Source organism: Pantherophis guttatus, chromosome 5, assembly GCF_059756535.1.
Source record: "Pantherophis guttatus breed Tessera chromosome 5, ASM5975653v1, whole genome shotgun sequence".
NCBI classification, from domain to species: domain Eukaryota; kingdom Metazoa; phylum Chordata; class Lepidosauria; order Squamata; family Colubridae; genus Pantherophis; species Pantherophis guttatus.
Window position 1 is genome coordinate 77,439,627 of NC_142067.1, and position 18,143 is coordinate 77,457,769.

Genomic DNA, 18,143 nt, shown 5'->3' on the forward strand with positions numbered 1-18,143 from the left:
CCCAAAGTACCAAAAATATTATTGTAAAAGACAAATTAGAAATTAAAATTAAAATAAGCAAGAAAATGGTAAGAGAACTCCTACCTGACCTTGATGAATATAAATCACTGGGACCCAAAAGATTACATCCCAGAGTTCTGAAAGAGCTGGCAGATGTTATTTCAGAACCTATCAGATCCCTAACATGATACTGCCATTCAAATGGGGATGGGGATAAGCTGTATTTTATAACCTTTTTCCTGGTGCCTAAGCACCCTGCAGTATTCTCACCTTTTTTGGAATGTAATAAGGAGGGAGGGCCATGTGGATTGTTTCAGTTTGTTGAAAGCAGAAGAAGACCCTGGGAACAGCTCCTTATCTGTTTCTCAGGATGGCTGTTACAATAACATCTTCACACCTGTGGATTGGCTGAATCCACATCAGACTGGAGGGAGGGATTCTAAAGTCCTATATCTAACTGTATAGTTTGGGAGGAATTTAGAGTCTGCTGTCCTGCTATCACTTCTTCTCAATAAAAGGTTCCTTTTGAAATATGTTTCAAGAGTCTATACTTTCTTGGGAAAGGAGGAGAGGCAGGGCCTTACAGAACCATTGTACCATATCTGTCAAAAATCCTGGAGTATTGGGGAAGTACCTGAGGATTGAAAAAGGGCTGATGTTCCCATCTTCAAGAAAGGGGTGGGGAACCAGACCCAGGATACAGACCAATAAGTCTAACAGCAATATCTGGGAAGATCCTGGAAAAGATAATCAAGAAACAGATCTGTGAACAACTAGAAGCAAATAAAGTTATAACTAGTAGCCAGCATGGGTTTGTTAAAAATAGATCATGCCAAACCAATCTTATTTCATTCTTTGATAAAGTGATTAAATTAGTACACCAGCTAAATGCTATGGACATAGTATACTTAGATTTCAGTAAGGCATTTGACAAAGTAGACCACAACCTACTTCTTGGTAAACTAGAAAAATGTGGAAAAGACAACATCATCACCAGATGGATTTGTTGCCGTGGTGGGTTTCAAATTTTTTTCTACTGGTTCTGTGGGCGTGGCTTGGTGGGCGTGGCATGGCTTGGTGAGCATGGCTTGGTGGGCATGGCAGGGGAAGGATACTGTAAAATCTCCATTCCCTCCCCACTCCAGGGGAAGGTTACTACAAAATCCCCATTTCCACCTGATCAACTTGGGAGGCAGAGAATAGATGGGGGCGGGGCCAGTCAGAATTTTTACTACCAGTTCTCCAAACTACTCAAAATTTCTGCTACCGGTTCTCCAGAACTGGTCAGAACCTGCTGAAACCCACCTTTGATTTGTAGCTGGTTAACAAATCATACCCAATGAGTAGTACTAAATGGTACTACATCCACATGGAGAGAAGTAAGCAGTGGGGTATCATAAGGCTCCATTTTAGACCCAGTACTCTTCAATATCTTCATAAATGACTTACATGAGAAGGGAAAGTCATCAAATTTGCAGATAACACTAAACTGGCAGGAATAGACAACATTCCTGAAGACAAGCTCAGGATCCAAAAAGTTATTGAGAAACTTGAACAATGGGTCCTATTCAACAAAATGATTTTTAATGTGCAGAAAAGCAAAGTTTTACATTTAGGCAGGAAAAATCAAAGTATAAGCACAGATTAGGGGAGACCTGCTTCAAAAACAGTAACTGTGAGAGGGACCTTGGAGTCCTAGTGGGTGATCACTTGAATATGAACCAGCAATGAGCAGCAGCCACCAAAAAAGCTATCCTGGGTTATATAAACAGAGGCTTAGAATCAAGATCACATGAAGTATTAGTACCGCTTTATACTTACTAGGGCCTAGTAAGACACACCTGGAATACTGCACCATACTTTTTGGTCACCATACTACAAAAAAGATGTTGAGACTTTGGAAAAAGTTCAGAGAAGAGCAACAAAAATGATCAAAGGCTGCAGGATTTGGATTTGGTTAGTCTAAAGAAAATTAGAATTGGGGGCCACATGATAGCAGTATTCCAATATATGAGGGGCTGCCACAAAGAAGAGGGGGTCAAATTATTCTACAAAGCACCAGAGGGCAGGACAAGAAACAATGGTTGGAAACTAACCAAAGAGAGAAGCAACCTGGAATTAAGGTGAAATTTCTTAACCGTGAGGACAATTAACCAGTGGAACAGCTCTCCTCCAGAAATCGTGAGCATTCCATCACTGGAGGTTTTTAAGAAGAGACTGGACAGTCACTTATTTGAAATAGTATAGGTTCTCCTGCTTAAGCAGGGGGCTGGACTAGAAAACCTCCAAGGTCCCTTCCAGCTCTATTCTATTCTAATATTCTAAAGTGAGGATCAGAAATTTAAATGCACAATTTGGAAATAAGACCTTGAAAGTATTAGAAATAATTTTCTTGGAATAACTTCATTTTCTCCTCCTGCGTTAGTTAGAGTACAACTTGCTGCTAATGCAGTATCAGTTAAAATGATAGCAATACACAGAATACTTTAGAGTACACAGAATAATTTAAAAATAGTGTTCAAATGATTTTGTTTCGGTTTGCAGAGAAATGAGGAAGAAAATAGTTGTGTAATATCTTTTATTTTTGTTAGGCTAAATTCCATCACCTTCTAATATGCAGGGGATTATAGAAGATGCAGCTGACACATTAGTCAGATTAAGGAAGGAAAGTTTAGAGTAGTTTTCTCCAGTCTGGACATCTCTGGAAGCATAGACTTTAATTCTTGGACTTCTCCCACCAATGTGGTCATTGCTAAGAATTCTGGGATTTGAAGTATAACAATAACATATAAATTGAACAAACAAGCAAACAAACAAACAAACAAACAAACAAACAAACAAATAAATAAATAAATAAATAAATAAATAAATAAATGAGGCTTAGTATATGAAATTGGGAAGAGGAGCATGAATTTCTATCACTTGAGATTTAGAACTGTGCCTACCGAATTCTAATTCCACTTATTCCTGCCTTTAGTTCATAGCAAATATATTTTCATTCTTTTCCAGATAAGCATTTATGTTTAACCCCAGGAAAGTTTCATTGAAACCCTGCTTTAAAGACTTGGAACACCTACACAGTGAGACTGTTAAAGTATTTTTCTCTCTATATAATCCCAAGCAATAGCCAAGATGAGCAGCATGTTATTCTCTCATTGGATAAGAGACAAGAACATATTGTGAATTTACATTATTAGTAAAGGGGGGGGTTTAAGAAGATAAAAGGCAGGAAGGAAATATATCTCATGTTGTCAGGGAAACCCAGAAGGCTAAACTATAAAGAGAGGTGACTTGTTTGTTCTACTTAAAATTAGAAAATGAATAGATTATTTTCAGCAACTGAATTCCCTACAATGAACTAGGCATTATCATCATCCATGGCTCAAAAGAACTTTTCAAAAACCATCCATATTAAACTAATAGACATTTTTAAAAGTCTAAACATGGAAAGATCTCCTTTTAAGAAATGACTGGAGGATTGTCAATGGAGATTCTCAGTCATCCAGATCATGATTGTCCCAAAGGTGTTTTTTTTCCAAGAGGCAAATGGACTTTCTGATTTTTCTTTGAAGACATTTCATTTCTCATCCAAGAAACATCTTCAGCTTCTTTAGCTGAAGAAGCTTCTTGGTTGAGAAGTGAAACATCTTCAAAGAAAACCCAGAAAGTCTAATTGCCTCTTGAACAAAAAAAGCACCTTTGGGACGACTGGAGGATTGCTTAATCTATTTGTGTTTGAGTACCTCCTTAAAACACCAATGACTCCAACTGATCAGAGTTACTTTGATTTCAAGTATATCTAAACAACATCTGCATATCTAAAAATATTTCACTGTATCTAAGAAAGAGAAAAATGATTCTAGTTTTATTCTGTTAAAATAGATAATAAAGAAAAAATATCCTGCTGTAGGCTGACCTCTAGTGTTAAATTTATTATTCTCCAGTTCTGTCAGCCTCTGCTTTTACTGCTTCAGCTGCCATAAGAAACGGGTGGGAAACAGTTAGGGGGGCAAAGGGGGGGGAAGGGTGCAGGAGGAGTCTTTTCAAGAAACGAAACCGATTCTCCAAAGGAGCCGTCAGACCAACCGTCATTACATTCCTGATGGATGACATTGCCAGACGTGATTCCACCTGACCTTTGGGAGACCTTTGGATTGGATGATGGACGATGGACAAGGTGGGGGGAAATGCTTTCTAGATGCAATTTCGCGCGTTTTGCATAGTTCCAGCTTTACCTGGGTTGCGATCGCTTCATTTTCAGTAAAAGTACTAATCTCTATAAAAAATGGAGTTTGGGTCATTCTTTCCTGGATTTTGAAGGAAGCATACCTGACAATAAGCTGGAACTCACTCCAGTCATCCCAGACAAAAACCGAGGGGACTGAAATCCAAATTATGTCAGACCAAGAGAGTGAAGAAGACCAGATGGGGGCAGCGAGTTCCATGGCAGCTGCCCTCCAAGTGGAGAAAGAGAATGCGGAATGGTTGGAAAACCTCCGGCTGGACTCTGAAGAAGCCAGATGGTCGAAAGGAGTAGGGAGATTGCCGGACTGGGGGGGGACCCCCCGGGGAGTAACCAGTTCCCGACCTCGTAAGAAAGAGGCAGTCTGGCTGCAGGAACAAAAGGAAAGTTTCATGCTGGCACAAGCCTTGCAACTTCTCCGTGATGTGGAAGAGAGCAGGAAAAGCTGGGAGAGCCGTGAGTCTTTTGGGTTCCCTGTGGAGAAGGGAGGTGAAGGCCCCAGGGGGGAGCCAGAAGAGACAGCCTGTGGAGGAGAGGAAGAAGCTGAGGAAGGAACATCCCAGGCTTCTGCAGCTCAAGGGAGGGATGCAGTTGGCCAGGGACCCCCAGCCTTGCAGCCCCCCCCCCCCGCAGACGTAAAAAGCCAAGAATTCCCCCCCTACCTGGGAAATATGATGGAAATCCGAAGACTTTGGGGTTTTTCCTGACCCAAGTGTGGAACCACATGCAGGACTGGGGGGAAGACTACGTATCAGATGCAGCCCGAGTGAGATGTGTCACGAACTCCTTAGAGGGGCTAGCAGCTGAATGGATGGTGGTCCTCCACAATAATAACTCCCCCTTACTGAGAAATTACAACCAGTTTATGGGGGCCCTTAGGAGGCGGTTTGAAGACCACTTAGCTGAACGAAAGGTGAGACTCAGGATGAAGGGCATCCAGTAAGGCCGGAGACCTGTGGCAGAGTATATCCAAGAGTTTCACGAGCTGGCACCCTATATGACAGGGTGGTCAGAAATGGCTCTGTTGGAGAGCTTCAAAGATGGGCTGAATGAAGAGATATACCGAAACTGTAGAAGTATGGGGGTCCCCAAAGACTTGCCGAATGCTTCTCCAAACCAGTGCCAAAAGCTGCCAGCTCCGGGCCCAAGAAGGGTGACAAAATACCCGCCAAGACCCGCGGCACTGCCCTGAAAGGAGAATCGTTGAGTTCACTCCCCGAAACCAGGGTGAGTTGGGAACTCCGACCAACGGCGACGACAGCAAGATGCACTCTGATTCCGACACCGACGATTGGGTGAGTCACACGGAAGACCCCCTGCTCATCCCCGTAGAAATAAGGGTGCCATCCACAGGGACCCATGCCCAAATGTTAGCCCTGTTAGACTCGGGGTGCACCAGGTGCACAATTAGCCCCAAGGTGGTGGAGGAAATGGGACTGAGACTAAAAACGTTAAAAAGACCCATTGCGTTCTGTCAGTTAGACAGATCGATTGCAGGAGGGGGCCCAGCCAGTTTTATGACTGAACCCCTTGAATTGCAGTTAGGAGATCATGTAGAGAATCTCAGATTTATTGTGGCCCCTGGCATGGAGAGACCCCTCATACTTGGATTGCCCTGGCTTCGTAAATGGAACCCACGGGTAAATTGGAAGACGGGGATCCTGCAAAACCAAATCCAGAGGAGGAAAGCTCACCCCTGAAGGACGATATAAAACCAGAAAGAGCGGAAGTAGCAATAGACCATATTGAGGGGCAAGAGAAGATTCCAAAGGAGTATTGGGATCTCCGTGAAGTTTTTAGTGAAAAGGCCTCAGACGCGCTGCCTCCCCACCGGGCTACTGACTGCACCATTGAAATACTCCCTGGGGTGAAGCTTCCCAAACCAAAAATCTACCCCATGACCCCTCGAGAATTAGGGGAATTGTGAAATTTTATTGACAAAAATCTAGAATGGGGATTCATCGAATGAGCTAAGCCTAAAGTGGCGGCACCAGTGATATTCCGCGAAAAGAAAGATGGCTCCTTCTGCTTAGTGGTCAATTATAGGAATATCAACGCCACTTGCAGTGGAAAATGTTTACCCCCTCCCACTCATGAAGGACATGTTAGCCCACTTAGGGAAGGGAAAAGTCTTCACCAAACTCGATTTAAGAGAGGCATACTACCGAGTGAGAATTAAAAAGGGGGATGAATGGAAAACAGCATTTAATTGCCCACTGGGATGTTTCCAGTTCAGAGTGCTCCCTTTTGGCTTACAAGGAGCCCCTGCTGTATTCATGCAATTGATCAACGAAGTATTGCATGAGCACCTGTATAAGGGGGTGCTGGTCTACTTGGATGACATTCTTATCTACTCTGAGAACATGGCCGACCATGTGAAGTTGGTGCGAACTGTCCTGAAAAAACTCAGGGCTGCTGAACTATATGCCAAACTTTCTAAATGTGAGTTCCACCAAGACAAAATCGACTATCTTGGATATCACATATCGCATGAGGGAATAGAGATGGACCCTGAGAAGGTTCGAGCAGTATTGGAATGGGTCACGCCACGCACCCGCAAACAACTACAGAGTTTCCTGGGATTTGCTAATTTTTATAGACAGTTTATCCCCTCGTTTGCCAAAATCGCGCTGCCAATTACAAATCTTCTGAAAACAAAAGGTGAAGTAAAACCAAGACCCTCGAAACCACTTGAATGGACTATGGACTGTCAAGCCACATTTGAAAAGTTAAAATGGCTGTTTGCGGCTGAACCAGTACTCAAACACCCAGACATGGAGCAGCCTTTTGTAGTACAGGCTGACGTGAGCGACATAGCTGTGGGAGCAATACTCTTACAAAAAAATGCAGAAGGAGAACTACAACCTTGTGCCTACATGTCCCGTAAACTATCAGAAACGGAAAGGAGATGGGCCATATGGGAGAAGGAGGCTTTCGCAGTGAGATGGGTGCTGTTTACATGGAGACAATTTTTAGAAGGAGCGAAGCACCCTTTCGAGGTTTGGACTGATCACAAAAATTTGGAGGTGTTAAAAACACCACGTAAACTGTTCCCAAAGCAAGCTCGTTGGGCCCAACATTTCAATAGTTTCAATTTCACTCTACGCTACCTTCCTGGTGGAAAGAACTTCATGGCAGACGCACTTTCCAGATTGCCTCAATACAACAGCATCAAGAAGGAGGTGGTTCAGCCTATTATCCCTTCTACACAATTGGCAGCACCAGTTACTACCAGAGCACAGGCAAAAGCCGAGCCAGGGCTCTCGGGAGATTTGCTTCAAAAATTATGAGAAGGCCTGGAAACTGATGAGTGGTTTAACAACCACTCGAATGAATGTACACTCCATGATGGACTAGCTTGGATTGGGGCAAAATTGTATGTCCCTGCCAGTTTAAGAGTAACAGTATTGCAGTATGCCCATGATGCCAAGGCAGGGGGGCACTTTGCATTTGTTAAAACTCTACATCTTGTTAAGAGACAGTTTTGGTGGCTGGCACTCAAGAAGGACATAGAGGCATATGTGGCTAGCTGTCCAGTGTGTGCCTCGGCTAAAAGACCTCCAGGGAAGCCACCTGGATTACTTCAAAGTGTGGCTAGACCGAATGCCCCATGGAAGGAAATATCCATGGATTTTATTGTGGACCTACCAGAGAGTGAAGGGTGCACTGTCATTTGGGTGGTAACAGATTTGTTTTCCAAACAAGTGCATTTCATCCCTTGTTCAAAGATCCCTTCAGCAAAAACCCTTGCAAAACTGTTTATTCGTCAGATTTACTGACTACATGGAGCTTCAAAAAGAATAATTTCAGACAGGGGTGTACAGTTTACTTCCAAATTCTGGAAGGAGTTTTTGAAGTTGATAGGTTCCGCCCAGGGACTAAGTTCCAGTCACCACCCCCAAACAAATGGGGCTTGTGAAAGGACCAATGGGGTTTTGGAACAATACCTGAGATGTTATGTAAATTACCAGCAAGACAATTGGGTGGACTTATTGCCATTTGCAGAAGTGGCATATAATAATTCCATACACAGTAGCACCGGATTCACTGTTTAAGGTAGCATCAGGCCAAGATTTCGTACCGATCCCCGAGCTACCACAAGATGATCCCCAGAACCCATCCTTGATTGAGTGGATTGAACAATTAAGGAGCACTTGGGCAGTAACTCGAAAAACTTTAGATGAGGCACACCGAACCCATAAGACCCAGGCCGATAAGAAAAGGTCCCCAGGACACGTGTATAAAGTGGGTGATAAGGTCTACCTCTCCACTAAGTACTTACAGACTTCCCAAAAGTCAAAAAAGCTTGGTCCCAAGTATGTGGGTCCATTTTGTGTGATTAGATTGATTAATCCAGTAACAGTTGAGTTAGAATTGCCAAAAACATTGAGACGAATACACCCTGTATTTCATGTTAGCTTGTTGAAACCAGAACACTCGTCTCCTCTAAGGCCGAACCAAGACTCCCCTCCAGTTCCCATACTCATAGAGGGGGAGCAACATTTCGAGGTTAAGGAAATTTTAGACTCTAGGAAACACCATGGTAAAGTGCAATGTCTGGTGGCCAAATTGGATGTGCTATTCACATACAATTATGTTTGAATTAAACCTAAGAAATCTATATATTACTAGTTCTAGAATTTTAATTACAAAAAGATATAATTTTAAAATATGAGATCAGAGCTACCTGATGTATTAGATTACAAGTATGGTATAATGAGTAAACATGAATATAAGGCTAGGGATCCAGTCTTGCCCATTAGTGATTTCAAACTACTCTTTATTTATTTACTTATTTATTTAGAAAATTTATATGGCTGCTCAAGTTACTCATGGTGACTCCAGACAGCTTACACAAATAAAACCCCAATACAGAACTTCCAAGGACCTCGGAGAGGACAGCAATCCCTTCGAAGTTTCAGGAAAAAACCCTTACTCCCAATCGAGAAAAATCCAGCCATTTCGGCTGGCCTGAAATGTTGACAGCTGATTAGTGGGAAGCGAAAATCAAATAAAAGAAGACATCGGTGGAAAAATAGAAAGAAAGAAGAATTGAAAAGGGTACATCTATAATTTATAAAGTGTGGACAGAAAGCGGGTGAAAGTAATCTCCAAGCAAGAGGCGAAATAGAGTTTAGATAAGCGGCGACTGAAAACCAAGCAGAGCGAGAATCCATTTTGACAGTGACAGCGCACAAACTGACAACCGGCAAAATCGAAGGAAATCCAGAGAAAAAAGATGAATCCGGAGAAAACTTGGATATTAAATAATTTGCTACAGAGGAAAAGACGATATTTAAGGAGAGAAGAAGAGAAGAGAGATTTTGCCCTATGCGGAGACAGTGACGAGGTGATTAATTAGCAGCAGATACCAAAAGAGAGAGCGACAGAGAAACCTTATTTGGAAGTTACAAACATTGGAATTAAACCAACTTAAACACAATACTTTTTCTTGGATATTTGGATATTTGGACGATATTTAGACGCCTGGATTAGGACACTTTGACAGGTGGACGTTTTGGAAACTTAGTGGATATTTAACTTAAAAGATATTGGGACATTGGACATTGAAAGTAAATAACAGGAAAAAGAAGTTGGAATGAAACAAGTTGAAAAAAGAAGAGAGTGATCTAGAGGAAGAAGAACCAAATAGAATGAAGTAAAATTAATTGTAATTAAGTTTGATCATTAATCATTGATTAAAAAGTGATATATATATTGTTTTTGAAGTCTTATATATAACTGATAGTCCAGTTTTATATCTACATAGTGAACTATTTTAGTATTTAATTATTATTTTGTCTTACATGTTCAGATTTGAAGATTTATATTAGATACATTAGCAAATTAAGGATTGTAATTAATGGTAATTGATACTTACTAATAGTAATCTAAATAAGATATTAAGTAATTAATTATAAGGATAATTAAGTGATGAATTGCTGAAACTTTAAACTTTTCCCTCACCCCCTCTCACTACCTTCCTTTATTTTTATTGACTAATACTGAAGAATATTGAAAGTATATCGAAAGGTGAAAGATAGAATTTATATATAAATTTATTAAATAGATATATAAACAGTGACTGTGTGATAAGGAAATAACAATATAATATCTCAATTGATTATCACCCTGGGACTATTAGATGTTATAAATTGAATATTAATACAGATAGAAATATAAAAATCTAAATAGTAATCAGTATATGAAACTCTGGGAAAAAATAATATAAGAAATACTAATGGCAACTACAGGTTCAGCAACAATTACTAAGACAGGCAGAAAATACCTTCAAACCTGATGATACTTATGGCTTCCCCGGTGCAGCAAAAGCCAGTTGAAACTATGGAAAAAGATAAGACAACCCCTACTCTTAGCATGCAAAACATCCATTCTCCACTAACGATGATCCAGGAAGGAAGGAATAGAATGCAAGAGACTATAGCCCACAATCATGAAGAGACAAGGAAAAATCACGAAGAACTGAGGACAGATGTGGGAGAAATAAAAGATAATATCAGGAACATGGATGAGAAGATAGGAAAAATACAACAGAATATAGCGGAAAACGAGCAAAGGATCCATAAGATGGAAGAGAGAATGGAATACACGGATAAGAGAATGGAAAAGATGGAGCATAATCAAGTGACAATTAATAAAGAACTGGAAGATTCATTAACATATCTCGAGATGGAGAAAGTATCTTTTTATTTAAGGTTTCAAAATGTAGAAGAGCAAAAAGATGAAGACCTAAGAGAAATAATGACAGAGATTTTAGCAGAAGTGACCCAGAGGGATAAAGAAGAGGTACGAAGCAGAATAGATGAAATTTATAGAGTTCACACGAACTATGCACGGAGGAATAAGTTACCTAAGGAAATATACATCAGATTCACAAAAAAATCCATAAAAGAAGAGATCTATAGGAAAATGAGAGAAGAGACAACCATGTATAAGGGAAAAGAAATTTTAACTCTCAAACAAATACCAAGAAGAACAAGAGACCAAAGGAGGAACTATAATTTCTTAACCACACAGCTGAATAAATTTAAAATAAAATTCTGTTGGCTAATACCGGAAGGTCTACTAATCTCTTGGGAGGAAAGAAAGTATAGGATTGACAGCTTGGAAAAAGCACAAGATTTCTTTGATCAACATTTTGTATTGGAAGAGGAGTAGGAGAGCAGCGAAGAATCAGAACTCAAGAGGCAAGAGGAACAGTGGACAGAAAAAGAAGAAAGAGACCAAGAAGAGAAAAGAAGAGCAGAGAGAGAAAGAATGGAGAGAGACAGAGCGAGGGAAAAGACGTAAATAATCACTAGAAACACAAAAAGATTGAGTACAACAAATAGATAAATAACTTGAGATGGAAAGAGAGCTAAAAATCATTTCAATTAATATAAACGGACTTAATTCACCAACACATTTACAAAACTACAAAATACATATTTACAAAACTACAAAAACTGGAAATGGACATCATAACCCTACAAGAAGTACATATTAAAAGACAGCAACAAAAATTATTGGAAAATCAAAGATTAGGAACATTATATGCATCTCTAGGAGATCAAAAAAAGAGAGGAGTCGCAATATATGCAAAGAAACACCTAAAAACAAAACAAATATATACAGACACAGAAGGACACATTTTAATAATAGAAATACAAACAGAATCAAAAACAATATTATTAATATATATATATGCACCCAATGGAAACCAAAGTGATTTTTTAAAGAAATTACATAATATAACTAAAGACCTGGAATACAAAAACATCTGCATTGTAGGAGACTTCAACGCAATTATGGATATAGAAAAAGACTACCAGAGCAATAAAAGAAGTAAAACCAGAAAGAAAACACTACCAGATACCTTCAAAGATATGGTCAATGAACTACATCTACATGATGTATGGAGAGAGGCAAATAAACAAACAAAACAATATACATACTATTCAAGCCCGCACCAGTCATGGTCTAGGATTGACATGGCTTGGATGACTTCAGACCTTAGGAAGGAGATAAAGGATATTGAAATAACACTGAATACCTGGGCAGACCATAATCCCATAAAAATAGTATGGAAAGGATATCGAAAGCAAAAGAGATGGATGATGGATACTGGAACAATAAAGGACAAGGAATACATACAGATGATTGAGAAAGAAACTAAAATGTTTCTCCAAATAAATACTAAAGAACAGATGTCGCTCCAGAACCTATGGGACACAATTAAAGCCTACAAAAGAGGTCTTACTATTGCGTATATGGTCAAGAAAAACAAAGATAAACAACAGACAAGGAACAATTTATTAGAAGAACTTAGAATACATGAATTATAATTGCAGAAGCAACCCCATAATAAAACAATAAAAGAAAAATTAAACCTTGCTAAATATAAAATTAACTTAATTACGCAAACAGAAATTGCACAGAAAATCAAAATGGCAAAACAGAAACACTTTGAGTATGCAAATAAAACAGGTTGCTGGCTAGCGTACAAACTGAAAAAAGAAAAAGAGAGGAGAACAATATATCAGCTACAAGACGAAACAGGACAAATATACCATACGAACCCAGATAAAAAACATATAGTAAAAGATTTTTTTCAAAATCTCTATAAACAAGAGGAGATCCGGGATGAATACATTAAGGAATATCTATGTAAAACAAATATTTCAAAATTAGAGGAGGCCCACAGAGAAGCACTAAATAGACCAATTATGATGACTGAGCTGGTAGAAGCAAGGAAAAAACAGAAGAATAACAAAGTCCCAGGCCCAGATGGAATGCCAACGGAATTTTATAAAAAATGTCAGTATGCAATAGACGAGCTATTATTGCAAGTTTATAACGATGCACTACTAGAAGCAGAAATTCTCAAATCTTGGACTGAAACCATTATTACACTCATCCCCAAAGAAGATACGGACCCTACACAAGTTAAAAATTACAGGCCGATTTTGTTGTTAAACGTGAACTATAAATTGTATATGTTGGTCATAACGCAAAGATTGAAAACAATTATTCACAAATACATACACTCAGATCAAAACGGCTTTGTCCCAAGAAGACAGATTAAAAACAACATGAGAACAATTATTAATGTCCTTGAATACTATGAGAAAAAAGTCGATAAACAGGTAGCCTTAATTTTCTTAGATGCGCAGAAAGCATTCAATAACTTGAACTGGAACTTCCTCATATTACAATTAGAGGCTATGGATTTTGGCGATAAATTTTTACAAATGATTAGGAAAGTATACTCCTCCCAAATGGCAAAAATTATAATTAATGGGGACATGACAGACAATTTGGATATACAAAAAGGTGTGAGGCAAGGATGCCCTCTATCCCCACTACTGTTTTTATTATCGTTGGAAATTTTATTAAACGAAGTCAGGAAGGATGAAGAAATAAAAGGCCTGAGAATACAAAAAGAGGAATATAAATTACAAGTCTTTGCCGACGATGTGGTGTTTATATTGGAACAGCCGGAAACAACAGGAATCAAACTCTTAACGAAGATAGAGAAATATGGAAGAGTGGCGGGGCTCAAAATCAATAAACAAAAAAACTAAAGCACTAACAAAGAACTTGACAAAGGTACAGGAGACAAAGTTAGAAGACAAATTAGGAATACAAATTGTAAAGAAAGTAAAGTATCTAGGAATTTGGCTCACCACTAAAGCAACATCAATTAGAGAGGACAACTATACTAAACTGATGAAATAAATTAAAAAGGATTTGGAAACATGGAATAAACTACAATTGTCATTTTTAGGGAAAATCACATCTATAAAAATGAATATACTACCTAGATTACTCTACCTCTTTCAGGTAACCCCAATTTGGCCAGGAAAGGATTTCTTTAAGGACCTTAATAAAATAATAACAAAATATATCTGGCAAGGAAAAAAGGCCAGAATTAAAATAAAATGTTTGCAAGATACTCGGGAAAAGGGAGGATTAGGCCTACCAGACTGGGAGTTATATTACAAAGCAGCATCGCTAAATTGGATAAGAGACTGGATAGACCTCAAAAATAAAAGAACGCTACTCCTAGAGAGATATGAACTACAACGAGGCTGGCACGCATTTCTGTGGGAGGGAAAAGATAAACAACACGGATACTTCCAACAACACATTATTAGAGGATCACTATACAAAACATGGCAACCTTCGTTGTTGAGAGTGTGGTTGCACGACAGCCTCCCCAGTACCTGGATGAAACGTCGTATCTAGATCCGTTCCAGTCGGGTTTCAGGCCTGGGTACAGCACGGAAACGGCATTGGTCGCGTTGGTTGATGATCTCTGGAGGGCTCGGGACAGGGGTTGCTCCTCTGTCTTGGTCCTGTTAGATCTCTCAGCGACTTTTGATACCATCGACCATGGTATCATGCTGCACCGGTTGGAAGAGTTGGGGGTGGGAGGCACCGTATTACGGTGGTTCTCCTCCTTTCTCTCCAACCGGTCGCAGTCTGTGTTGACAGGGGGGCAGAGATCAACCCTGAGGCCCCTCATATGTGGGGTGCCGCAGGGATCGGTCCTCTCGCCCCTTTTGTTCAACATTTATGTAAAGCCGCTGGGCGAGATCATCCGTGGTTTCGGGGTGAAGTACCATCAGTACGCTGACGACACCCAGCTGTACATCTCCACCCCGGACCACCCCAACGATGCCCTTGAAGTGATGTCCCGGTGCCTGGAGGCCGTACGGATCTGGATGGGGAGGAACAGGCTCAAGCTCAACCCATCCAAGACTGAGTGGCTGTGGTTTCCGACGTCCCGATATCGTCAGCTGGTGCCATCGCTGACTATTGGGGGCGAATCATTGGCCCCCACAGAAAGGGCTCGCAACTTGGGCGTCCTCCTGGATTCACGGCTGTCTCTAGAAGAGCACTTGACAGCCGTGACCGGGAGGATTTTTCATCAGGTTCGCCTGATCCGCCAGTTGCCTCCCTTTCTAGATCGGGACTCCCTACACATGGTCACTCATGCCCTCGTCACCTCTCGTCTGGACTATTGTAATGCTCTCTACATGGGGCTCCCCTTGAGGTGCACTCGGAGGCTCCAACTGGCGCAGAGTGCGGCCGCGCGGGTGGTTATGGGAACAACGTGGAGCTCCCATGTAACACCTCTCCTGCGCGAGCTGCACTGGCTCCCGGTGGTCTTCCGAGTGCGCTTCAAGGTTCTGGTTACCACCTTTAAAGCGCTCCATGGCTTAGGACCTGGTTATCTACGGGACCGCCTGCTACCACCAATAGCCTCCCACCGGCCAGTACGCTCCCATAGAGAGGGGCTCCTCCGGGTGCCGTCAGCCAAACAATGTCGACTGGCGGCCCCTAGGGGGAGAGCCTTCTCTGTGGGGGCACCTACGATCTGGAACGAGCTCCCCCCAGAGATACGGAGGATCCCGGATCTGCGCACCTTCCGTCGCGTGCTTAAAACGTTTTTATTTCATCAAGCTGGCCTGGCCTAAATCTTCTCCCTTTTAAAATTTTAAAATTTAAATTTTAAATACTAATTTTAATTTGTTTAATCATGGGATATTTTAAAATTTAGCCAAATTGTTTAATCTGTTTTAATCTATTTTAAATTTTGTATTTCTGTGTTTTATTTTTTAGCTGTTCACTGCCCTGCATCCTTCGGGAGAAGGGGGGTATAGAAATTTAATAAAATAAATAAAATAAATAAATAAAATAAAATTAGAAAGCAGCACTACACCAAAATTCTGCGATGGCTATCGACTATGGAAGCATTGATTTATCCAAATGCCATGGACATAGAGAAAATGAGAAACTATAAAGAATTATTGACTAATGAGGGAGATTTACAAACGAGACAAGAATTGAAAAATCAGGGTATAGACATTGATTGGTGGCCATATTTGCAAATAGAATAAAGATATAAAACAGATCGGGCACAATTCAGATTTCAAAATGAACCAAATGAATTAGATAAGATATTACAAGGTACAGATGAGAAAATGATAACTAAAATTTATAACTATTTAATAAAATATAAGGTAGAAGAGGAGGTGGTTAAAGAAAACATGATAACTTGGGCAAAAAACATAGGATATAGCATTGAATTGGATAACTGGGAAAAATTATGGAAGGTAAATTACAAGCTGACAATGTCTATATCCTATAAGGAAAATCTGTACAAAATGTTCTACCGATGGCATCTCCCACCGGCGCGCCTGGCAAAAATGTTCCCAAATACATCTCCAATGTGCTGGAAATGTAAATCACAAAAGGGGACATATTATCATCTCTGGTGGTCATGCCAAAAGGTGAAACAATATTGGCAAGAAATTAAGAAAATAATTGAAGAAATTATAAAACAGAAGTTGGAAATGAGACCGGAAATCTTTTTATTGGGAATAATTACAGCACAATATACCGAAGAAATAAAATACCTAATTATTCATATTTTAACAGCAGCACTCATACTCTTTGCCCAAAATTGGAAATCTGAGCAATTACTGACAGAAAACAAATGTCGAGCCCCACGATATGCTCGACAACGCTGATGCGAGATGGTGCAGAGGACGGGGCGACAGGGCAAAACAGCGACCTTAGAAGAGGGGACGGGGCTGTGTTCACAGGGCTGGCGGTGGTGGCACTGGGTGTTAGGCAGTCGTCTGCGGGGTGGGGCGGACGGCTACGCCGGAGATAGGTGTCTCTGTATTTTCTTACTGCTGAGGCGCAGCCGGCGGCGGGATGACAGCAGCCAGTCCCATGATGCCTGTGGGATGCCGATTCCGGCGTTATGGGGCGTGGGCGTATCTATATCCATGATGTTGCTGGGGCGGGCTATTTAAATGTGCCACTCTGGTCAGCAATAGCGCTGAATTCGAGTCTTTCTGAGATCGCAGTGTGTGCCTGGGTTAACGTGCAATAAACCAGCATTGAAAGGACGAGCTGTCTGAGCTGTATTATCTGTGTTGCTGCGTTTCGCCTGGGAACCCTGAAAGGAATTCAGCGCTACCCTTCATTACGCCAGGATGGCTGAGGTAATTGCTCAGATTTCCAATTTTGGGCAAAGAGTATGCGTGCTGCTGTCTAGTGGGGGCCGCCGAGGGGGAAGAGCACCAGGAATAAAAGCCAGTGGAGGGTTCAGTGGAGACCCAGCAGTTGACGGTGCGCCCCAAGGAGCGGGCTCATAGCCGTAGTCAAGGCGGAGAGGCGGCTGAGGTCGGTGTTGCACAGAGTGAGGTTGCCCAGTCAACAAGCTCTCAGCCAACCACTGGGGAGTGGTGGCAAAGCCCTGCGCTGGCTAGTGTAAAGGACATGTCGTCTCCGTCCTTCAGCGAACGCTTCCAAAGGTGGAGAGAAAGACGTTGGGTGGAGGATGAGGACGGTGAATGGAGTTATTCGACAGGGTTGGGCCATTCGACCATGGACATACTCCAGGAGCAGTTTGGTGAAGCTAGTTTCTGTGACACACAGTTATGGCAACCATGGATGGCTGGAAGGGAACCCAGAGATACCTGGCATGGACTGTCGGGGTCATCTGGAACGGAAACTCAGTTTCGGTTGGCAAGTCCTAAACTGTGGGTAGGTCCACAAGGCCCGCTGACAGGGAAGCCTAGGACAACTGAACCACCTACTGAACTCCCCGGGGGGGAGTACAGGAATGGGCTATGGAGCTCTTCGCCAGGGGCAGGCTGGTGGGGTCGGCTCCCAGGATGGTAGACATATTCCAGTAGGAGTACAGGGGCCATATGGGCCCCAGCAATCGCTGCCAGGACACGGGCCTTTTGGGGTGTGAGGTCCTCAACTGGTGTGCCCCCCCCTTGCAGACTACTTTCAATGGAAACCCAGACAGGGTAGCCCTCTTCTTGAGCCAGGTGCTGAGTTATATCAACCTATATGGACGTTTATACCCATC